Source organism: Engraulis encrasicolus, unplaced genomic scaffold (genome assembly GCF_034702125.1).
Source record: "Engraulis encrasicolus isolate BLACKSEA-1 unplaced genomic scaffold, IST_EnEncr_1.0 scaffold_344_np1212, whole genome shotgun sequence".
NCBI classification, from domain to species: domain Eukaryota; kingdom Metazoa; phylum Chordata; class Actinopteri; order Clupeiformes; family Engraulidae; genus Engraulis; species Engraulis encrasicolus.
In genome coordinates, this window is record NW_026945637.1 from 24793 (window position 1) to 43610 (window position 18818).

Below are 18818 nucleotides of genomic sequence, written 5' to 3' on the forward strand. Positions count from 1 at the left end.
GGTTATCACATTCACATCGCACGTGAAAAATCCCCAGTTTCTAAACTGGGTGAAAACAAGGCCTCTGCTTCCATCTCTACCCGCTGATTCTCACAGTCCTTTGCGCTAAGTGGGCTCTAGCGTGTGGGCCCCCATTGCACATTCGATCCTTGTAAAAGCCAATCGGGACCGGTGCATCAAACAGAGGTTTCCATAGTGTAGTGGTTATCACGTTCGCCTCACACGCGAAAGGTCCCCAGTTCGAAACTGGGTGGAAACAAGGCTACTGTTTCCGTCTCTACCCGGTGATTCTCACAGTGTAGTGGTTGTCACGTTCCAGGCTCTGGTGAGCAGGTGAATGCATGTTGGTTTCAAAGGCAACCTGCGGTGCAGATGGTCTTTGCAGTCGTACGCTGAAGACGGTAAGTGGGCTGTAGCATGTGTGCCCCCTTGCACGTTCAATCCTTGTGAAAGCCAATCGGGACCAGCGCACCAAGCAGAGGTTTCCATAGTGTAGTGGTTATCACGTTCGCCTCACACGCGAAAGGTCCCCAGTTCGAAACTGGGTGGAAACAAGCCTCCTGTTTCCATCTCTACCCGCTGATTCTCACAGTCCTTTGCGCTAAGTGGGTTGTAGTATGTGGGCCCCCTTGCACGTTCGATCCTTGTGAAAGCCAATCGGGACCGGTGCACCAAACAGAGGTTTCCAGTGTGCAGTGGTTATCACGTTCGCCTCACGCGCCAAAGGTCCCAAGTTCCAAACTGGGTGGAAACAATAAGCTGTTGTTTCCTCCGGTTGGCTGGTGTGCACTTTTGACATATGTGAGGGCGAACTTGTAAAGGTACTCGTTGGCTTGTGTCATGACTCGGAAAGCATGCAGGAACTAACCGACTTCTATGGCCAGCACAGGGGGCTCGTTTGCATGGTGGAGGAAAGCACATTATCGTCAGCCGAGCAACCCATGCATGAACTGGCTGTTTCCATAGTGTAGTGGTCATCACGTTCGCCTAACACGCGAAAGGTCCCCAGTTCGAAACTGGGTGGAAACAATGACCTCTTATATACGTGGATGAGCCGCTTGTCTATCCTCCGCATGGATGTGAAAATTGCAGCGGGTCACTCGCACACAGGCGCCTTGCCTTCTCGACCGTTTCCATAGTGTAGTGGTTATCACGTTCGCCTCACACGCGAAAGGTCCCCAGTTCGAAACTGGGTGGAAACAATGACCTCTTATATACGTGGATGAGCCGCTTGTCTATCCTCCGCATGGATGTGAAAATTGCAGCGGGTCACGCGCACACAGACGCCTTGCCTTCTCGGCTGTTTCCATAGTGTAGTGGTTATCACGTTCGCCTAACACGCGAAAGGTCCCCAGTTCGAAACTGGGTGGAAACAAAGGGCTTTTCCAGGCTCTGGTGAGCAGCTGAATGCACGTTGGTTTCAAAGGCAAACCTGCGATGCAGGTGCTCATTGGTCTCTGCACTCGTACGCTGAAGACGGTCAGAGGGAGCCAGACTTTTCAACCCACAAGGCTGCATTTCAAGCTTTGTCAGGCCCTTGGTTGTCGAGAAAAGCTCTTTCTTTCAGCTTGCGACGCCTCCTTCTGGCCCCTAGTTGTCCCATATGGTCTAGCGGTTAGGATTCCTGGTTTTCACCCAGGCGGCCCGGGTTCGACTCCCGGTATGGGAATAGACTTTGTTTGGCCACCTGCACCTTTGCCCAGAGAGATACAAGTAAGCGTTGGCTTGCTCCTTCTCGTCATCCGTCGCCTGTAGAGCAAAATCAGCCTCGAGATAGCCTAATCCACTTGCATGTCAAGGCGGCAGTCTTTTTCACAATGCGCCTCCAAATGCCACTTCTTTCACACAACCTGTTACAAAGTGCTCCGACCGGTAGGTACTCGGAAAAGCTGCGTGCCCCGTGTGAGGATCGAACTCACGACCTTCAGATTATGAGACTGACGCGCTGCCTACTGCGCTAACGAGGCGCTCAACCTGCTCTTCGGATGAGGAGGTCGACAAGGGCGAGAGCCTAGGGACTTGTTGCGTTGTGTGGCGTTCCAAATCCGAGGTACTGTGAGAAAAGACTTGAGCTTCAGCAGCCAGGGACCTGTGGGTGGCCGTGATCGTATAGTGGTTAGTACTCTGCGTTGTGGCCGCAGCAACCCCGGTTCGAATCCGGGTCACGGCATTGTTTTTCTGATGATGCGAGCACCATACAGAGGTTTCCATAGTGCAGTGGTTATCACATTCACATCGCACGTGAAAAATCCCCAGTTTCTAAACTGGGTGAAAACAAGGCCTCTGCTTCCATCTCTACCCGCTGATTCTCACAGTCCTTTGCGCTAAGTGGGCTCTAGCGTGTGGGCCCCCATTGCACATTCGATCCTTGTAAAAGCCAATCGGGACCGGTGCATCAAACAGAGGTTTCCATAGTGTAGTGGTTATCACGTTCGCCTCACACGCGAAAGGTCCCCAGTTCGAAACTGGGTGGAAACAAGGCTACTGTTTCCGTCTCTACCCGGTGATTCTCACAGTGTAGTGGTTGTCACGTTCCAGGCTCTGGTGAGCAGGTGAATGCATGTTGGTTTCAAAGGCAACCTGCGGTGCAGATGGTCTTTGCAGTCGTACGCTGAAGACGGTAAGTGGGCTGTAGCATGTGTGCCCCCTTGCACGTTCAATCCTTGTGAAAGCCAATCGGGACCGGCGCACCAAGCAGAGGTTTCCATAGTGTAGTGGTTATCACGTTCGCCTCACACGCGAAAGGTCCCCAGTTCGAAACTGGGTGGAAACAAGCCTCCTGTTTCCATCTCTACCCGCTGATTCTCACAGTCCTTTGCGCTAAGTGGGTTGTAGTATGTGGGCCCCCTTGCACGTTCGATCCTTGTGAAAGCCAATCGGGACCGGTGCACCAAACAGAGGTTTCCAGTGTGCAGTGGTTATCACGTTCGCCTCACGTGCCAAAGGTCCCAAGTTCCAAACTGGGTGGAAACAATAAGCTGTTGTTTCCTCCGGTTGGCTGGTGTGCACTTTTGACATGTGTGAGGGCGAACTTGTGAAGGTACTCGTTGGCTTGTGTCATGACTGGGAAAGCATGCAGGAACTAACCGACTTCTATGGCCAGCACAGGGGGCTCGTTTGCATGGTGGAGGAAAGCACATTATCGTCAGCCGAGCAACCCATGCATGAACTGGCTGTTTCCATAGTGTAGTGGTCATCACGTTCGCCTAACACGCGAAAGGTCCCCAGTTCGAAACTGGGTGGAAACAATGACCTCTTATATACGTGGATGAGCCGCTTGTCTATCCTCCGCATGGATGTGAAAATTGCAGCGGGTCACTCGCACACAGGCGCCTTGCCTTCTCGACCGTTTCCATAGTGTAGTGGTTATCACGTTCGCCTCACACGCGAAAGGTCCCCAGTTCGAAACTGGGTGGAAACAATGACCTCTTATATACGTGGATGAGCCGCTTGTCTATCCTCCGCATGGATGTGAAAATTGCAGCGGGTCACGCGCACACAGACGCCTTGCCTTCTCGGCTGTTTCCATAGTGTAGTGGTTATCACGTTCGCCTAACACGCGAAAGGTCCCCAGTTCGAAACTGGGTGGAAACAAAGGGCTTTTCCAGGCTCTGGTGAGCAGCTGAATGCACGTTGGTTTCAAAGGCAAACCTGCGATGCAGGTGCTCATTGGTCTCTGCACTCGTACGCTGAAGACGGTCAGAGGGAGCCAGACTTTTCAACCCACAAGGCTGCATTTCAAGCTTTGTCAGGCCCTTGGTTGTCGAGAAAAGCTCTTTCTTTCAGCTTGCGACGCCTCCTTCTGGCCCCTAGTTGTCCCATATGGTCTAGCGGTTAGGATTCCTGGTTTTCACCCAGGCGGCCCGGGTTCGACTCCCGGTATGGGAATAGACTTTGTTTGGCCACCTGCACCTTTGCCCAGAGAGATACAAGTAAGCGTTGGCTTGCTCCTTCTCGTCATCCGTCGCCTGTAGAGCAAAATCAGCCTCGAGATAGCCTAATCCACTTGCATGTCAAGGCGGCAGTCTTTTTCACAATGCGCCTCCAAATGCCACTTCTTTCACACAACCTGTTACAAAGTGCTCCGACCGGTAGGTACTCGGAAAAGCTGCGTGCCCCGTGTGAGGATCGAACTCACGACCTTCAGATTATGAGACTGACGCGCTGCCTACTGCGCTAACGAGGCGCTCAACCTGCTCTTCGGATGAGGAGGTCGACAAGGGCGAGAGCCTAGGGACTTGTTGCGTTGTGTGGCGTTCCAAATCCGAGGTACTGTGAGAAAAGACTTGAGCTTCAGCAGCCAGGGACCTGTGGGTGGCCGTGATCGTATAGTGGTTAGTACTCTGCGTTGTGGCCGCAGCAACCCCGGTTCGAATCCGGGTCACGGCATTGTTTTTCTGATGATGCGAGCACCATACAGAGGTTTCCATAGTGCAGTGGTTATCACATTCACATCGCACGTGAAAAATCCCCAGTTTCTAAACTGGGTGAAAACAAGGCCTCTGCTTCCATCTCTACCCGCTGATTCTCACAGTCCTTTGCGCTAAGTGGGCTCTAGCGTGTGGGCCCCCATTGCACATTCGATCCTTGTAAAAGCCAATCGGGACCGGTGCATCAAACAGAGGTTTCCATAGTGTAGTGGTTATCACGTTCGCCTCACACGCGAAAGGTCCCCAGTTCGAAACTGGGTGGAAACAAGGCTACTGTTTCCGTCTCTACCCGGTGATTCTCACAGTGTAGTGGTTGTCACGTTCCAGGCTCTGGTGAGCAGGTGAATGCATGTTGGTTTCAAAGGCAACCTGCGGTGCAGATGGTCTTTGCAGTCGTACGCTGAAGACGGTAAGTGGGCTGTAGCATGTGTGCCCCCTTGCACGTTCAATCCTTGTGAAAGCCAATCGGGACCAGCGCACCAAGCAGAGGTTTCCATAGTGTAGTGGTTATCACGTTCGCCTCACACGCGAAAGGTCCCCAGTTCGAAACTGGGTGGAAACAAGCCTCCTGTTTCCATCTCTACCCGCTGATTCTCACAGTCCTTTGCGCTAAGTGGGTTGTAGTATGTGGGCCCCCTTGCACGTTCGATCCTTGTGAAAGCCAATCGGGACCGGTGCACCAAACAGAGGTTTCCAGTGTGCAGTGGTTATCACGTTCGCCTCACGTGCCAAAGGTCCCAAGTTCCAAACTGGGTGGAAACAATAAGCTGTTGTTTCCTCCGGTTGGCTGGTGTGCACTTTTGACATGTGTGAGGGCGAACTTGTGAAGGTACTCGTTGGCTTGTGTCATGACTGGGAAAGCATGCAGGAACTAACCGACTTCTATGGCCAGCACAGGGGGCTCGTTTGCATGGTGGAGGAAAGCACATTATCGTCAGCCGAGCAACCCATGCATGAACTGGCTGTTTCCATAGTGTAGTGGTCATCACGTTCGCCTAACACGCGAAAGGTCCCCAGTTCGAAACTGGGTGGAAACAATGACCTCTTATATACGTGGATGAGCCGCTTGTCTATCCTCCGCATGGATGTGAAAATTGCAGCGGGTCACTCGCACACAGGCGCCTTGCCTTCTCGACCGTTTCCATAGTGTAGTGGTTATCACGTTCGCCTCACACGCGAAAGGTCCCCAGTTCGAAACTGGGTGGAAACAATGACCTCTTATATACGTGGATGAGCCGCTTGTCTATCCTCCGCATGGATGTGAAAATTGCAGCGGGTCACGCGCACACAGACGCCTTGCCTTCTCGGCTGTTTCCATAGTGTAGTGGTTATCACGTTCGCCTAACACGCGAAAGGTCCCCAGTTCGAAACTGGGTGGAAACAAAGGGCTTTTCCAGGCTCTGGTGAGCAGCTGAATGCACGTTGGTTTCAAAGGCAAACCTGCGATGCAGGTGCTCATTGGTCTCTGCACTCGTACGCTGAAGACGGTCAGAGGGAGCCAGACTTTTCAACCCACAAGGCTGCATTTCAAGCTTTGTCAGGCCCTTGGTTGTCGAGAAAAGCTCTTTCTTTCAGCTTGCGACGCCTCCTTCTGGCCCCTAGTTGTCCCATATGGTCTAGCGGTTAGGATTCCTGGTTTTCACCCAGGCGGCCCCGGTTCGACTCCCGGTATGGGAATAGACTTTGTTTGGCCACCTGCACCTTTGCCCAGAGAGATACAAGTAAGCGTTGGCTTGCTCCTTCTCGTCATCCGTCGCCTGTAGAGCAAAATCAGCCTCGAGATAGCCTAATCCACTTGCATGTCAAGGCGGCAGTCTTTTTCACAATGCGCCTCCAAAAGCCACTTCTTTCACACAACCTGTTACAAAGTGCTCCGACCGGTAGGTACTCGGAAAAGCTGCGTGCCCCGTGTGAGGATCGAACTCACGACCTTCAGATTATGAGACTGACGCGCTGCCTACTGCGCTAACGAGGCGCTCAACCTGCTCTTCGGATGAGGAGGTCGACAAGGGCGAGAGCCTAGGGACTTGTTGCGTTGTGTGGCGTTCCAAATCCGAGGTACTGTGAGAAAAGACTTGAGCTTCAGCAGCCAGGGACCTGTGGGTGGCCGTGATCGTATAGTGGTTAGTACTCTGCGTTGTGGCCGCAGCAACCCCGGTTCGAATCCGGGTCACGGCATTGTTTTTCTGATGATGCGAGCACCATACAGAGGTTTCCATAGTGCAGTGGTTATCACATTCACATCGCACGTGAAAAATCCCCAGTTTCTAAACTGGGTGAAAACAAGGCCTCTGCTTCCATCTCTACCCGCTGATTCTCACAGTCCTTTGCGCTAAGTGGGTTGTAGTATGTGGGCCCCCTTGCACGTTCGATCCTTGTAAAAGCCAATCGGGACCGGTGCATCAAACAGAGGTTTCCATAGTGTAGTGGTTATCACGTTCGCCTCACACGCGAAAGGTCCCCAGTTCGAAACTGGGTGGAAACAAGGCTACTGTTTCCGTCTCTACCCGGTGATTCTCACAGTGTAGTGGTTATCACGTTCCAGGCTCTGGTGAGCAGGTGAATGCATGTTGGTTTCAAAGGCAACCTGCGGTGCAGATGGTCTTTGCAGTCGTACGCTGAAGACGGTAAGTGGGCTGTAGCATGTGTGCCCCCTTGCACGTTCAATCCTTGTGAAAGCCAATCGGGACCAGTGCACCAAGCAGAGGTTTCCATAGTGTAGTGGTTATCACGTTCGCCTCACACGCGAAAGGTCCCCAGTTCGAAACTGGGTGGAAACAAGCCTCCTGTTTCCATCTCTACCCGCTGATTCTCACAGTCCTTTGCGCTAAGTGGGTTGTAGTATGTGGGCCCCCTTGCACGTTCGATCCTTGTGAAAGCCAATCGGGACCGGTGCACCAAACAGAGGTTTCCAGTGTGCAGTGGTTATCACGTTCGCCTCACGCGCCAAAGGTCCCAAGTTCCAAACTGGGTGGAAACAATAAGCTGTTGTTTCCTCCGGTTGGCTGGTGTGCACTTTTGACATATGTGAGGGCGAACTTGTAAAGGTACTCGTTGGCTTGTGTCATGACTCGGAAAGCATGCAGGAACTAACCGACTTCTATGGCCAGCACAGGGGGCTCGTTTGCATGGTGGAGGAAAGCACATTATCGTCAGCCGAGCAACCCATGCATGAACTGGCTGTTTCCATAGTGTAGTGGTCATCACGTTCGCCTAACACGCGAAAGGTCCCCAGTTCGAAACTGGGTGGAAACAATGACCTCTTATATACGTGGATGAGCCGCTTGTCTATCCTCCGCATGGATGTGAAAATTGCAGCGGGTCACTCGCACACAGGCGCCTTGCCTTCTCGACCGTTTCCATAGTGTAGTGGTTATCACGTTCGCCTCACACGCGAAAGGTCCCCAGTTCGAAACTGGGTGGAAACAATGACCTCTTATATACGTGGATGAGCCGCTTGTCTATCCTCCGCATGGATGTGAAAATTGCAGCGGGTCACGCGCACACAGACGCCTTGCCTTCTCGGCTGTTTCCATAGTGTAGTGGTTATCACGTTCGCCTAACACGCGAAAGGTCCCCAGTTCGAAACTGGGTGGAAACAAAGGGCTTTTCCAGGCTCTGGTGAGCAGCTGAATGCACGTTGGTTTCAAAGGCAAACCTGCGATGCAGGTGCTCATTGGTCTCTGCACTCGTACGCCAAAGACGGTCAGAGGGAGCCAGACTTTTCAACCCACAAGGCTGCATTTCAAGCTTTGTCAGGCCCTTGGTTGTCGAGAAAAGCTCTTTCTTTCAGCTTGCGACGCCTCCTTCTGGCCCCTAGTTGTCCCATATGGTCTAGCGGTTAGGATTCCTGGTTTTCACCCAGGCGGCCCGGGTTCGACTCCCGGTATGGGAATAGACTTTGTTTGGCCACCTGCACCTTTGCCCAGAGAGATACAAGTAAGCGTTGGCTTGCTCCTTCTCGTCATCCGTCGCCTGTAGAGCAAAATCAGCCTCGAGATAGCCTAATCCACTTGCATGTCAAGGCGGCAGTCTTTTTCACAATGCGCCTCCAAATGCCACTTCTTTCACACAACCTGTTACAAAGTGCTCCGACCGGTAGGTACTCGGAAAAGCTGCGTGCCCCGTGTGAGGATCGAACTCACGACCTTCAGATTATGAGACTGACGCGCTGCCTACTGCGCTAACGAGGCGCTCAACCTGCTCTTCGGATGAGGAGGTCGACAAGGGCGAGAGCCTAGGGACTTGTTGCGTTGTGTGGCGTTCCAAATCCGAGGTACTGTGAGAAAAGACTTGAGCTTCAGCAGCCAGGGACCTGTGGGTGGCCGTGATCGTATAGTGGTTAGTACTCTGCGTTGTGGCCGCAGCAACCCCGGTTCGAATCCGGGTCACGGCATTGTTTTTCTGATGATGCGAGCACCATACAGAGGTTTCCATAGTGCAGTGGTTATCACATTCACATCGCACGTGAAAAATCCCCAGTTTCTAAACTGGGTGAAAACAAGGCCTCTGCTTCCATCTCTACCCGCTGATTCTCACAGTCCTTTGCGCTAAGTGGGCTCTAGCGTGTGGGCCCCCATTGCACATTCGATCCTTGTAAAAGCCAATCGGGACCGGTGCATCAAACAGAGGTTTCCATAGTGTAGTGGTTATCACGTTCGCCTCACACGCGAAAGGTCCCCAGTTCGAAACTGGGTGGAAACAAGGCTACTGTTTCCGTCTCTACCCGGTGATTCTCACAGTGTAGTGGTTGTCACGTTCCAGGCTCTGGTGAGCAGGTGAATGCATGTTGGTTTCAAAGGCAACCTGCGGTGCAGATGGTCTTTGCAGTCGTACGCTGAAGACGGTAAGTGGGCTGTAGCATGTGTGCCCCCTTGCACGTTCAATCCTTGTGAAAGCCAATCGGGACCAGCGCACCAAGCAGAGGTTTCCATAGTGTAGTGGTTATCACGTTCGCCTCACACGCGAAAGGTCCCCAGTTCGAAACTGGGTGGAAACAAGCCTCCTGTTTCCATCTCTACCCGCTGATTCTCACAGTCCTTTGCGCTAAGTGGGTTGTAGTATGTGGGCCCCCTTGCACGTTCGATCCTTGTGAAAGCCAATCGGGACCGGTGCACCAAACAGAGGTTTCCAGTGTGCAGTGGTTATCACGTTCGCCTCACGTGCCAAAGGTCCCAAGTTCCAAACTGGGTGGAAACAATAAGCTGTTGTTTCCTCCGGTTGGCTGGTGTGCACTTTTGACATGTGTGAGGGCGAACTTGTGAAGGTACTCGTTGGCTTGTGTCATGACTGGGAAAGCATGCAGGAACTAACCGACTTCTATGGCCAGCACAGGGGGCTCGTTTGCATGGTGGAGGAAAGCACATTATCGTCAGCCGAGCAACCCATGCATGAACTGGCTGTTTCCATAGTGTAGTGGTCATCACGTTCGCCTAACACGCGAAAGGTCCCCAGTTCGAAACTGGGTGGAAACAATGACCTCTTATATACGTGGATGAGCCGCTTGTCTATCCTCCGCATGGATGTGAAAATTGCAGCGGGTCACTCGCACACAGGCGCCTTGCCTTCTCGACCGTTTCCATAGTGTAGTGGTTATCACGTTCGCCTCACACGCGAAAGGTCCCCAGTTCGAAACTGGGTGGAAACAATGACCTCTTATATACGTGGATGAGCCGCTTGTCTATCCTCCGCATGGATGTGAAAATTGCAGCGGGTCACGCGCACACAGACGCCTTGCCTTCTCGGCTGTTTCCATAGTGTAGTGGTTATCACGTTCGCCTAACACGCGAAAGGTCCCCAGTTCGAAACTGGGTGGAAACAAAGGGCTTTTCCAGGCTCTGGTGAGCAGCTGAATGCACGTTGGTTTCAAAGGCAAACCTGCGATGCAGGTGCTCATTGGTCTCTGCACTCGTACGCTGAAGACGGTCAGAGGGAGCCAGACTTTTCAACCCACAAGGCTGCATTTCAAGCTTTGTCAGGCCCTTGGTTGTCGAGAAAAGCTCTTTCTTTCAGCTTGCGACGCCTCCTTCTGGCCCCTAGTTGTCCCATATGGTCTAGCGGTTAGGATTCCTGGTTTTCACCCAGGCGGCCCGGGTTCGACTCCCGGTATGGGAATAGACTTTGTTTGGCCACCTGCACCTTTGCCCAGAGAGATACAAGTAAGCGTTGGCTTGCTCCTTCTCGTCATCCGTCGCCTGTAGAGCAAAATCAGCCTCGAGATAGCCTAATCCACTTGCATGTCAAGGCGGCAGTCTTTTTCACAATGCGCCTCCAAATGCCACTTCTTTCACACAACCTGTTACAAAGTGCTCCGACCGGTAGGTACTCGGAAAAGCTGCGTGCCCCGTGTGAGGATCGAACTCACGACCTTCAGATTATGAGACTGACGCGCTGCCTACTGCGCTAACGAGGCGCTCAACCTGCTCTTCGGATGAGGAGGTCGACAAGGGCGAGAGCCTAGGGACTTGTTGCGTTGTGTGGCGTTCCAAATCCGAGGTACTGTGAGAAAAGACTTGAGCTTCAGCAGCCAGGGACCTGTGGGTGGCCGTGATCGTATAGTGGTTAGTACTCTGCGTTGTGGCCGCAGCAACCCCGGTTCGAATCCGGGTCACGGCATTGTTTTTCTGATGATGCGAGCACCATACAGAGGTTTCCATAGTGCAGTGGTTATCACATTCACATCGCACGTGAAAAATCCCCAGTTTCTAAACTGGGTGAAAACAAGGCCTCTGCTTCCATCTCTACCCGCTGATTCTCACAGTCCTTTGCGCTAAGTGGGCTCTAGCGTGTGGGCCCCCATTGCACATTCGATCCTTGTAAAAGCCAATCGGGACCGGTGCATCAAACAGAGGTTTCCATAGTGTAGTGGTTATCACGTTCGCCTCACACGCGAAAGGTCCCCAGTTCGAAACTGGGTGGAAACAAGGCTACTGTTTCCGTCTCTACCCGGTGATTCTCACAGTGTAGTGGTTGTCACGTTCCAGGCTCTGGTGAGCAGGTGAATGCATGTTGGTTTCAAAGGCAACCTGCGGTGCAGATGGTCTTTGCAGTCGTACGCTGAAGACGGTAAGTGGGCTGTAGCATGTGTGCCCCCTTGCACGTTCAATCCTTGTGAAAGCCAATCGGGACCAGCGCACCAAGCAGAGGTTTCCATAGTGTAGTGGTTATCACGTTCGCCTCACACGCGAAAGGTCCCCAGTTCGAAACTGGGTGGAAACAAGCCTCCTGTTTCCATCTCTACCCGCTGATTCTCACAGTCCTTTGCGCTAAGTGGGTTGTAGTATGTGGGCCCCCTTGCACGTTCGATCCTTGTGAAAGCCAATCGGGACCGGTGCACCAAACAGAGGTTTCCAGTGTGCAGTGGTTATCACGTTCGCCTCACGTGCCAAAGGTCCCAAGTTCCAAACTGGGTGGAAACAATAAGCTGTTGCTTCCTCCGGTTGGCTGGTGTGCACTTTTGACATGTGTGAGGGCGAACTTGTGAAGGTACTCGTTGGCTTGTGTCATGACTGGGAAAGCATGCAGGAACTAACCGACTTCTATGGCCAGCACAGGGGGCTCGTTTGCATGGTGGAGGAAAGCACATTATCGTCAGCCGAGCAACCCATGCATGAACTGGCTGTTTCCATAGTGTAGTGGTCATCACGTTCGCCTAACACGCGAAAGGTCCCCAGTTCGAAACTGGGTGGAAACAATGACCTCTTATCCCTAAAGCGACCGACTGGGGTCATTTATGACCCCGGGCACATATTTTCATACACCATTTCTGCAATTTTCATCAGAAAAACTTGTCCTTCTAGGAGTTTGTCAATACATATGTTGTGCATGCTGTGAATGATTTTTGTGAGATTTGGACCATTTATATGGGATTCATAATCAAAACACCTCCGGGGTCATTTATGACCCCGAGAGGATCCATGAGATACTCAACATTATAATGTCCATTGTTGTTGTAATTTTCAAACTCTGGTTTTTGTATTTTGTGTCTTGGGGCAGGCCATGGTCAGCAGACCAAAAATATTCATAATATAAACATTTATAGTATTAAAATATAATATATTATATAAATAAATAGGGCACCCCGCGATAACCAACGAAGCATATTGTGAGGGCACCCAGGGAGCATTTCCTCTGTTATTGTTCCATATTTGTTGATATCATGGCACAGTGGTCCTAGACACATGATGAGAATATGAAATGGAAGTCATCCTGATGAACAAAGAGGGAGGAAACAAGTCATAAGTGTAGAAATCAATGGTGTTTTTTTTTTATTTTCCTTATTATATGGCTATACCAAGGCTGAAGCATCAGTTTAATCATTTCTTTGCTCTAATACATATGGAAGACACCTTGTCACAGCTACAATGTTCAAAAGTTTCAAAGAAATTTTGAGTGTGCATAAGGTTATATGTTTGAGACATGGTTTTGTCTATGTAAATTACCATATTCTCTGATCTTGTGATTTCATGAACCCAGGAATGTTGAGTACCCTAAAGTTTTATTGCAGAAATGTCATCTATGGGCCTAATAGATAGAATTTGGCTTGGTTTCCCAAAGTTTCACTTTGAGCAATTTCCATAATTAGCATAAATATACTGTATTATTATGGTAAGACTACTACAAGTGAATAGGCTAAAAAATTAAAAGATAGATATCACCATGAAACTTTCTCAGTTGATTACTGATGATGAGAGAAGGAAAAAATGTATTGGATGTTTTTTGTATTTTGATGTTTACATATGCAAATGAGGGCATACATCATATTTAGCATATACGTATGTAAGTTTGGCTAATTTTTAGCAAAACAATAAAATGTTAAAATTCAATTTTTTTGCTTTAGATAAGGGACAAGTATGTGCAAGATGTAAATAAATTTGAATGAACCCCAAAAAATAATTTATATAGTGGTATTTCTATATAAACTCCTTGGGGTCATAAATGACCCCGCTCGGTCAGATTAGTCGCAAAAACAGGCCGGTCGCTTGAGGGTTAAATACGTGGATGAGCCGCTTGTCTATCCTCCGCATGGATGTGAAAATTGCAGCGGGTCACTCGCACACAGGCGCCTTGCCTTCTCGACCGTTTCCATAGTGTAGTGGTTATCACGTTCGCCTCACACGCGAAAGGTCCCCAGTTCGAAACTGGGTGGAAACAATGACCTCTTATATACGTGGATGAGCCGCTTGTCTATCCTCCGCATGGATGTGAAAATTGCAGCGGGTCACGCGCACACAGACGCCTTGCCTTCTCGGCTGTTTCCATAGTGTAGTGGTTATCACGTTCGCCTAACACGCGAAAGGTCCCCAGTTCGAAACTGGGTGGAAACAAAGGGCTTTTCCAGGCTCTGGTGAGCAGCTGAATGCACGTTGGTTTCAAAGGCAAACCTGCGATGCAGGTGCTCATTGGTCTCTGCACTCGTACGCTGAAGACGGTCAGAGGGAGCCAGACTTTTCAACCCACAAGGCTGCATTTCAAGCTTTGTCAGGCCCTTGGTTGTCGAGAAAAGCTCTTTCTTTCAGCTTGCGACGCCTCCTTCTGGCCCCTAGTTGTCCCATATGGTCTAGCGGTTAGGATTCCTGGTTTTCACCCAGGCGGCCCGGGTTCGACTCCCGGTATGGGAATAGACTTTGTTTGGCCACCTGCACCTTTGCCCAGAGAGATACAAGTAAGCGTTGGCTTGCTCCTTCTCGTCATCCGTCGCCTGTAGAGCAAAATCAGCCTCGAGATAGCCTAATCCACTTGCATGTCAAGGCGGCAGTCTTTTTCACAATGCGCCTCCAAATGCCACTTCTTTCACACAACCTGTTACAAAGTGCTCCGACCGGTAGGTACTCGGAAAAGCTGCGTGCCCCGTGTGAGGATCGAACTCACGACCTTCAGATTATGAGACTGACGCGCTGCCTACTGCGCTAACGAGGCGCTCAACCTGCTCTTCGGATGAGGAGGTCGACAAGGGCGAGAGCCTAGGGACTTGTTGCGTTGTGTGGCGTTCCAAATCCGAGGTACTGTGAGAAAAGACTTGAGCTTCAGCAGCCAGGGACCTGTGGGTGGCCGTGATCGTATAGTGGTTAGTACTCTGCGTTGTGGCCGCAGCAACCCCGGTTCGAATCCGGGTCACGGCATTGTTTTTCTGATGATGCGAGCACCATACAGAGGTTTCCATAGTGCAGTGGTTATCACATTCACATCGCACGTGAAAAATCCCCAGTTTCTAAACTGGGTGAAAACAAGGCCTCTGCTTCCATCTCTACCCGCTGATTCTCACAGTCCTTTGCGCTAAGTGGGCTCTAGCGTGTGGGCCCCCATTGCACATTCGATCCTTGTAAAAGCCAATCGGGACCGGTGCATCAAACAGAGGTTTCCATAGTGTAGTGGTTATCACGTTCGCCTCACACGCGAAAGGTCCCCAGTTCGAAACTGGGTGGAAACAAGGCTACTGTTTCCGTCTCTACCCGGTGATTCTCACAGTGTAGTGGTTGTCACGTTCCAGGCTCTGGTGAGCAGGTGAATGCATGTTGGTTTCAAAGGCAACCTGCGGTGCAGATGGTCTTTGCAGTCGTACGCTGAAGACGGTAAGTGGGCTGTAGCATGTGTGCCCCCTTGCACGTTCAATCCTTGTGAAAGCCAATCGGGACCAGCGCACCAAGCAGAGGTTTCCATAGTGTAGTGGTTATCACGTTCGCCTCACACGCGAAAGGTCCCCAGTTCGAAACTGGGTGGAAACAAGCCTCCTGTTTCCATCTCTACCCGCTGATTCTCACAGTCCTTTGCGCTAAGTGGGTTGTAGTATGTGGGCCCCCTTGCACGTTCGATCCTTGTGAAAGCCAATCGGGACCGGTGCACCAAACAGAGGTTTCCAGTGTGCAGTGGTTATCACGTTCGCCTCACGTGCCAAAGGTCCCAAGTTCCAAACTGGGTGGAAACAATAAGCTGTTGCTTCCTCCGGTTGGCTGGTGTGCACTTTTGACATGTGTGAGGGCGAACTTGTGAAGGTACTCGTTGGCTTGTGTCATGACTGGGAAAGCATGCAGGAACTAACCGACTTCTATGGCCAGCACAGGGGGCTCGTTTGCATGGTGGAGGAAAGCACATTATTTACGGTTAGGGTTAGGGTTAGGGTTAGGGTTAGGGTTAGGGTTAGGGTTAGGGTTAGGGTTAGGGTTAGGGTTAGGGTTAGGGTTAGGGTTAGGGTTAGGGTTAGGGTTAGGGTTAGGGTTAGGGTTAGGGTTAGGGTTAGGGTTAGGTTAGGGTTAGGGTTAGGGTTAGGGTTAGGGTTAGGGTTAGGGTTAGGGTTTAGGGTTAGGGTTAGGGTTAGGGTTAGGGTTAGGGTTAGGGTTAGGGTTAGGGTTAGGGTTAGGGTTAGGGTTAGGGTTAGGGTTAGGGTTAGGGTTAGGGTTAGGGTTAGGGTTAGGGTTAGGGTTAGGGTTAGGGTTAGGGTTAGGGTTAGGGTTAGGGTTAGGGTTAGGGTTAGGGTTAGGGTTAGGGTTAGGGTTAGGGTTAGGGTTAGGGTTAGGGTTAGGGTTAGGGTTAGGGTTAGGGTTTAGGGTTAGGGTTAGGGTTAGGGTTAGGGTTAGGGTTAGGGTTAGGGTTAGGGTTAGGGTTAGGGTTAGGGTTAGGGTTAGGGTTAGGGTTAGGGTTAGGGTTAGGGTTAGGGTTAGGGTTAGGGTTAGGGTTAGGGTTAGGGTTAGGGTTAGGGTTAGGGTTAGGGTTAGGATATAGGGTAAAAACCCCCAATGGTACCCCCTACCATTCATCTACCATAGTTCAAAGGCCCATAACTCTGGACAGGAAGGTGTCACAGACTATTAAGTTATATCCACGGATTCTGTAAGACCCTAGCTTTAATTTGAGACCACCCCCAGCTCTCTACGACGTTCGGGGGCGGAGCTATGACCGGAAACAACTTTATTTTGCTCATATCTCCGGAACGCAAGGTCGTAGAGACACGGGACCAAGACAGGCGTGTTCCTTGACCCCGAATTATGTCTGACGCGACCAACCCCCGAGTCTCTACGACCTTCCGTTCCGGAGTTATTCGCGAAAAACCGTTTCCCATAGGAATGAATGGGAACGAAAAAACGCCTAAGTCCCACAGCCAAAAACGCTCCTGGGGAATGTTGTTAGGAGTACGTTTCAGGTCATTTGGAGTCTATTGGTATACATAATTTTGAACATTTTTTTCCAAATTGACCCAATATGTAAAGTCACACATATAATGACGAAATTAGGGGAAAGCGGTAAGGTGACAAATGAGGATGCGTTTTTATCGGGGGGTCACCCCGAACTCTTTGGACTTTACGGCATCTTCCTACGACGTTCCTACGCGATACAGCGCCCCCGAAAGGCTCAAAAAATGACTATTAAAGAAATAATGGCTAAACATCAACGGAAGGTCGTAGAGACTTATATGTGGTACCAGGAGTAGCGTCTGGTCCCCACGAACACGTAGCACTTTACGGCATCTTCCTACGACGTTCCTATCAGTCTCGGCACCCTCGAACGCATTAGGTACTCGGAACCCTAAAAAAACACATAAATACTCGTAGAATTTCAACGAAACGTCGTAGAGAGACAAACGAGGATGCGTTTTTTTCGGAGCGTCAGCACGAACGCATAGACACCATCCGCAAGTTTCTAGCTCGTTCCTAGCCCGAGATGGCTCCGGCGCCCCCCCGCTCGCGCGCAAATCTATAAATATTCGTATAAATTCACACGAAGGTCCCAAAAACCCCAAACTTGGTAGGTTACCTAATTTTAGGATGCAGAAACTCCCTGACTTGTCCGCGAAGCTGTGCGACGTTTAGTTTCCGAGATATCGCAAAAATCCAGTTTTCCCATTCATTCCTATGGCAAGTCCGATTTTTTTTTCTAAGTCCCACAGCCAAAAACGCTCCTGGGGAAATATGTTAGGAGTATGTTTCAGGTCATTTGGAGTCTTTTGGTATAGCTTTTGATGAACTTTTTTTTTGGACCCTAAGAAAATTTTGTTGACTTATATTTTGCTTTTAAACCCTAGTTAAACAACCAACTCTCGCCAGGAGTTGCACCTGGTACGTCCACCCAAAGGATGGCTATGTTGCTGTTACACCACAAGAGTGGGGGTTGTTTTTTTTGGGTCCTGGAACGTAGGTTTTTTGTGTTTTTTTGGGGTTTTTTTGGGTCCTGGAACGTAGGTTTTTTGTGTTTTTTGTTTTTTTTTTGGCCTCTTGAACAGAGTTTTTTTTGTTTTTTAGGGAACTATATACAAGAAAGAAGGGTTAGCATGGGGACTTCACTTTTTCAAATACAGCCTTCTCTTCTTCGAAAAGGAAACCAAGGTCCTCAGTGCTTGACCGTTTTTGTAACACCACTTCTTGTACTCTTGGTACGCTTGCTGGTGCGTCATGTCTGGGTGTTGTGTCAGGATGGCAAGCTCGGCAGGGGTCCACTTTATCTTGACATTTGCCGGAAGGGTGCGGGTCACAGCCCATTCCGTCTCTCTGGGGTCCTCCTCTTCAGCTTCCTCCACCTCTGGGACCTCCACTTGCTGTTCAGGATCCTCTGGGACAGGCTTGGGCGGTGGGTTGTCTACCTTTGGAAGGACCAGCTTGTAAGGGATGCTGTAATGGAGCTTGTAGACCTTCATGTTCGTCACCTGCTCGAGCAGGAACTTGTCGAGGATGAGCTTTCGCTTCATGAGCTCCTGGCTCAGGGGGATTTCTTCTCCCAGGGTGCGCCACTCGGCATAATCGACAAAGTCTCCATTCATCCTCAAGCCCACACAGCTGACGAAGGTCAGCTGTTTCAGCTTATCCTCTTCCTGCATCTGCCCGATCCTCCTATCCACCTTTGGCAGCCAGGGCATTCCGTGCGCGCGGTATTTTTGCAGGTGGCGTGCAAAGCAGAGTTTGCGGACCTCCATCTGAGTGCATATTTGTCCCGTCAGGGTTGCCAGCCTGGCGTCTTCCGGAGGGTCCGTTCCCTGGTGGTGCAGCGCCTGAAAGCAATTATAGACTCTTCGCACGCAGTATCTCTTCGTCAAATCCTTGACGCGAATCAGGGGGAAGTAGTTCAGCTTCATCTCTTTGAAGCCCTCCAAGAGACACGCTGTCATGTCAACCCCTGCTTCCTGAAGAATTTGTTTGCCTCTGGCAAAGGTGTGGGGGAAAGTGAAGGCATGGACGGTCAGCAGGTCTTTCACAAGGACTTCCACCGTGGTGCTGCCCGTCAGTGTAAGGTTTGCTGGCAGCCTGTCCACCTTCATCGCGTAGATTGGTATGGACGATGAGTCAAAAAGATCACAGAGTATGACCCTCAGCATTATCTCGCCAAGCACGGAGGGTGGTGCTTCTAAGGCATCTGTGAGGCGGAACAGGCGAAGGACTCGCCACTGTAGCTGCTGGTTGACCG

The 18818-nt window shown here is 50.8% G+C and overlaps 50 non-coding genes across 50 annotated transcripts; 44 read left to right on the forward strand and 6 right to left on the reverse strand.

Moving 5' to 3' along the window:
* The first annotated feature begins 186 nt into the window (after positions 1–186).
* On the forward strand, positions 187–259 carry trnav-cac (transfer RNA valine (anticodon CAC)). Its single transcript has one exon. It is a non-coding gene; the product is annotated as a tRNA-Val (tRNA).
* Positions 260–481: 222 nt separating this feature from the next.
* trnav-cac (transfer RNA valine (anticodon CAC)) lies at positions 482–554 on the forward strand. Its single transcript has one exon. It is a non-coding gene; the product is annotated as a tRNA-Val (tRNA).
* Positions 555–956: 402 nt separating this feature from the next.
* Positions 957–1029, forward strand: trnav-aac (transfer RNA valine (anticodon AAC)). The gene has a single exon. It is a non-coding gene; the product is annotated as a tRNA-Val (tRNA).
* A 100-nt stretch (positions 1030–1129) lies between these two features.
* Positions 1130–1202, forward strand: trnav-cac (transfer RNA valine (anticodon CAC)). Its single transcript has one exon. It is a non-coding gene; the product is annotated as a tRNA-Val (tRNA).
* Positions 1203–1302: 100 nt separating this feature from the next.
* On the forward strand, positions 1303–1375 carry trnav-aac (transfer RNA valine (anticodon AAC)). The gene has a single exon. It is a non-coding gene; the product is annotated as a tRNA-Val (tRNA).
* A 222-nt stretch (positions 1376–1597) lies between these two features.
* Positions 1598–1669, forward strand: trnae-uuc (transfer RNA glutamic acid (anticodon UUC)). The gene has a single exon. It is a non-coding gene; the product is annotated as a tRNA-Glu (tRNA).
* Positions 1670–1894: 225 nt separating this feature from the next.
* trnam-cau (transfer RNA methionine (anticodon CAU)) lies at positions 1895–1967 on the reverse strand. The gene has a single exon. It is a non-coding gene; the product is annotated as a tRNA-Met (tRNA).
* Positions 1968–2098: 131 nt separating this feature from the next.
* Positions 2099–2170, forward strand: trnah-gug (transfer RNA histidin (anticodon GUG)). The gene has a single exon. It is a non-coding gene; the product is annotated as a tRNA-His (tRNA).
* Positions 2171–2405: 235 nt separating this feature from the next.
* Positions 2406–2478, forward strand: trnav-cac (transfer RNA valine (anticodon CAC)). The gene has a single exon. It is a non-coding gene; the product is annotated as a tRNA-Val (tRNA).
* A 222-nt stretch (positions 2479–2700) lies between these two features.
* Positions 2701–2773, forward strand: trnav-cac (transfer RNA valine (anticodon CAC)). The gene has a single exon. It is a non-coding gene; the product is annotated as a tRNA-Val (tRNA).
* A 402-nt stretch (positions 2774–3175) lies between these two features.
* On the forward strand, positions 3176–3248 carry trnav-aac (transfer RNA valine (anticodon AAC)). Its single transcript has one exon. It is a non-coding gene; the product is annotated as a tRNA-Val (tRNA).
* Positions 3249–3348: 100 nt separating this feature from the next.
* On the forward strand, positions 3349–3421 carry trnav-cac (transfer RNA valine (anticodon CAC)). Its single transcript has one exon. It is a non-coding gene; the product is annotated as a tRNA-Val (tRNA).
* Positions 3422–3521: 100 nt separating this feature from the next.
* Positions 3522–3594, forward strand: trnav-aac (transfer RNA valine (anticodon AAC)). Its single transcript has one exon. It is a non-coding gene; the product is annotated as a tRNA-Val (tRNA).
* Positions 3595–3816: 222 nt separating this feature from the next.
* Positions 3817–3888, forward strand: trnae-uuc (transfer RNA glutamic acid (anticodon UUC)). Its single transcript has one exon. It is a non-coding gene; the product is annotated as a tRNA-Glu (tRNA).
* Positions 3889–4113: 225 nt separating this feature from the next.
* trnam-cau (transfer RNA methionine (anticodon CAU)) lies at positions 4114–4186 on the reverse strand. Its single transcript has one exon. It is a non-coding gene; the product is annotated as a tRNA-Met (tRNA).
* A 131-nt stretch (positions 4187–4317) lies between these two features.
* On the forward strand, positions 4318–4389 carry trnah-gug (transfer RNA histidin (anticodon GUG)). Its single transcript has one exon. It is a non-coding gene; the product is annotated as a tRNA-His (tRNA).
* A 235-nt stretch (positions 4390–4624) lies between these two features.
* trnav-cac (transfer RNA valine (anticodon CAC)) lies at positions 4625–4697 on the forward strand. The gene has a single exon. It is a non-coding gene; the product is annotated as a tRNA-Val (tRNA).
* A 222-nt stretch (positions 4698–4919) lies between these two features.
* On the forward strand, positions 4920–4992 carry trnav-cac (transfer RNA valine (anticodon CAC)). The gene has a single exon. It is a non-coding gene; the product is annotated as a tRNA-Val (tRNA).
* A 402-nt stretch (positions 4993–5394) lies between these two features.
* trnav-aac (transfer RNA valine (anticodon AAC)) lies at positions 5395–5467 on the forward strand. The gene has a single exon. It is a non-coding gene; the product is annotated as a tRNA-Val (tRNA).
* Positions 5468–5567: 100 nt separating this feature from the next.
* trnav-cac (transfer RNA valine (anticodon CAC)) lies at positions 5568–5640 on the forward strand. The gene has a single exon. It is a non-coding gene; the product is annotated as a tRNA-Val (tRNA).
* Positions 5641–5740: 100 nt separating this feature from the next.
* trnav-aac (transfer RNA valine (anticodon AAC)) lies at positions 5741–5813 on the forward strand. Its single transcript has one exon. It is a non-coding gene; the product is annotated as a tRNA-Val (tRNA).
* Positions 5814–6035: 222 nt separating this feature from the next.
* trnae-uuc (transfer RNA glutamic acid (anticodon UUC)) lies at positions 6036–6107 on the forward strand. Its single transcript has one exon. It is a non-coding gene; the product is annotated as a tRNA-Glu (tRNA).
* Positions 6108–6332: 225 nt separating this feature from the next.
* trnam-cau (transfer RNA methionine (anticodon CAU)) lies at positions 6333–6405 on the reverse strand. The gene has a single exon. It is a non-coding gene; the product is annotated as a tRNA-Met (tRNA).
* Positions 6406–6536: 131 nt separating this feature from the next.
* trnah-gug (transfer RNA histidin (anticodon GUG)) lies at positions 6537–6608 on the forward strand. The gene has a single exon. It is a non-coding gene; the product is annotated as a tRNA-His (tRNA).
* Positions 6609–6842: 234 nt separating this feature from the next.
* Positions 6843–6915, forward strand: trnav-cac (transfer RNA valine (anticodon CAC)). The gene has a single exon. It is a non-coding gene; the product is annotated as a tRNA-Val (tRNA).
* Positions 6916–7137: 222 nt separating this feature from the next.
* On the forward strand, positions 7138–7210 carry trnav-cac (transfer RNA valine (anticodon CAC)). Its single transcript has one exon. It is a non-coding gene; the product is annotated as a tRNA-Val (tRNA).
* A 402-nt stretch (positions 7211–7612) lies between these two features.
* trnav-aac (transfer RNA valine (anticodon AAC)) lies at positions 7613–7685 on the forward strand. Its single transcript has one exon. It is a non-coding gene; the product is annotated as a tRNA-Val (tRNA).
* A 100-nt stretch (positions 7686–7785) lies between these two features.
* On the forward strand, positions 7786–7858 carry trnav-cac (transfer RNA valine (anticodon CAC)). Its single transcript has one exon. It is a non-coding gene; the product is annotated as a tRNA-Val (tRNA).
* A 100-nt stretch (positions 7859–7958) lies between these two features.
* Positions 7959–8031, forward strand: trnav-aac (transfer RNA valine (anticodon AAC)). The gene has a single exon. It is a non-coding gene; the product is annotated as a tRNA-Val (tRNA).
* Positions 8032–8253: 222 nt separating this feature from the next.
* Positions 8254–8325, forward strand: trnae-uuc (transfer RNA glutamic acid (anticodon UUC)). The gene has a single exon. It is a non-coding gene; the product is annotated as a tRNA-Glu (tRNA).
* A 225-nt stretch (positions 8326–8550) lies between these two features.
* trnam-cau (transfer RNA methionine (anticodon CAU)) lies at positions 8551–8623 on the reverse strand. Its single transcript has one exon. It is a non-coding gene; the product is annotated as a tRNA-Met (tRNA).
* Positions 8624–8754: 131 nt separating this feature from the next.
* Positions 8755–8826, forward strand: trnah-gug (transfer RNA histidin (anticodon GUG)). The gene has a single exon. It is a non-coding gene; the product is annotated as a tRNA-His (tRNA).
* Positions 8827–9061: 235 nt separating this feature from the next.
* On the forward strand, positions 9062–9134 carry trnav-cac (transfer RNA valine (anticodon CAC)). Its single transcript has one exon. It is a non-coding gene; the product is annotated as a tRNA-Val (tRNA).
* A 222-nt stretch (positions 9135–9356) lies between these two features.
* Positions 9357–9429, forward strand: trnav-cac (transfer RNA valine (anticodon CAC)). Its single transcript has one exon. It is a non-coding gene; the product is annotated as a tRNA-Val (tRNA).
* A 402-nt stretch (positions 9430–9831) lies between these two features.
* trnav-aac (transfer RNA valine (anticodon AAC)) lies at positions 9832–9904 on the forward strand. The gene has a single exon. It is a non-coding gene; the product is annotated as a tRNA-Val (tRNA).
* Positions 9905–10004: 100 nt separating this feature from the next.
* Positions 10005–10077, forward strand: trnav-cac (transfer RNA valine (anticodon CAC)). Its single transcript has one exon. It is a non-coding gene; the product is annotated as a tRNA-Val (tRNA).
* Positions 10078–10177: 100 nt separating this feature from the next.
* On the forward strand, positions 10178–10250 carry trnav-aac (transfer RNA valine (anticodon AAC)). The gene has a single exon. It is a non-coding gene; the product is annotated as a tRNA-Val (tRNA).
* A 222-nt stretch (positions 10251–10472) lies between these two features.
* Positions 10473–10544, forward strand: trnae-uuc (transfer RNA glutamic acid (anticodon UUC)). The gene has a single exon. It is a non-coding gene; the product is annotated as a tRNA-Glu (tRNA).
* Positions 10545–10769: 225 nt separating this feature from the next.
* trnam-cau (transfer RNA methionine (anticodon CAU)) lies at positions 10770–10842 on the reverse strand. The gene has a single exon. It is a non-coding gene; the product is annotated as a tRNA-Met (tRNA).
* A 131-nt stretch (positions 10843–10973) lies between these two features.
* trnah-gug (transfer RNA histidin (anticodon GUG)) lies at positions 10974–11045 on the forward strand. The gene has a single exon. It is a non-coding gene; the product is annotated as a tRNA-His (tRNA).
* Positions 11046–11280: 235 nt separating this feature from the next.
* Positions 11281–11353, forward strand: trnav-cac (transfer RNA valine (anticodon CAC)). The gene has a single exon. It is a non-coding gene; the product is annotated as a tRNA-Val (tRNA).
* A 222-nt stretch (positions 11354–11575) lies between these two features.
* trnav-cac (transfer RNA valine (anticodon CAC)) lies at positions 11576–11648 on the forward strand. The gene has a single exon. It is a non-coding gene; the product is annotated as a tRNA-Val (tRNA).
* Positions 11649–12050: 402 nt separating this feature from the next.
* trnav-aac (transfer RNA valine (anticodon AAC)) lies at positions 12051–12123 on the forward strand. Its single transcript has one exon. It is a non-coding gene; the product is annotated as a tRNA-Val (tRNA).
* A 1387-nt stretch (positions 12124–13510) lies between these two features.
* Positions 13511–13583, forward strand: trnav-cac (transfer RNA valine (anticodon CAC)). The gene has a single exon. It is a non-coding gene; the product is annotated as a tRNA-Val (tRNA).
* A 100-nt stretch (positions 13584–13683) lies between these two features.
* On the forward strand, positions 13684–13756 carry trnav-aac (transfer RNA valine (anticodon AAC)). Its single transcript has one exon. It is a non-coding gene; the product is annotated as a tRNA-Val (tRNA).
* Positions 13757–13978: 222 nt separating this feature from the next.
* trnae-uuc (transfer RNA glutamic acid (anticodon UUC)) lies at positions 13979–14050 on the forward strand. Its single transcript has one exon. It is a non-coding gene; the product is annotated as a tRNA-Glu (tRNA).
* Positions 14051–14275: 225 nt separating this feature from the next.
* trnam-cau (transfer RNA methionine (anticodon CAU)) lies at positions 14276–14348 on the reverse strand. The gene has a single exon. It is a non-coding gene; the product is annotated as a tRNA-Met (tRNA).
* Positions 14349–14479: 131 nt separating this feature from the next.
* trnah-gug (transfer RNA histidin (anticodon GUG)) lies at positions 14480–14551 on the forward strand. Its single transcript has one exon. It is a non-coding gene; the product is annotated as a tRNA-His (tRNA).
* A 235-nt stretch (positions 14552–14786) lies between these two features.
* trnav-cac (transfer RNA valine (anticodon CAC)) lies at positions 14787–14859 on the forward strand. Its single transcript has one exon. It is a non-coding gene; the product is annotated as a tRNA-Val (tRNA).
* A 222-nt stretch (positions 14860–15081) lies between these two features.
* Positions 15082–15154, forward strand: trnav-cac (transfer RNA valine (anticodon CAC)). The gene has a single exon. It is a non-coding gene; the product is annotated as a tRNA-Val (tRNA).
* Positions 15155–18818: the final 3664 nt, after the last annotated feature.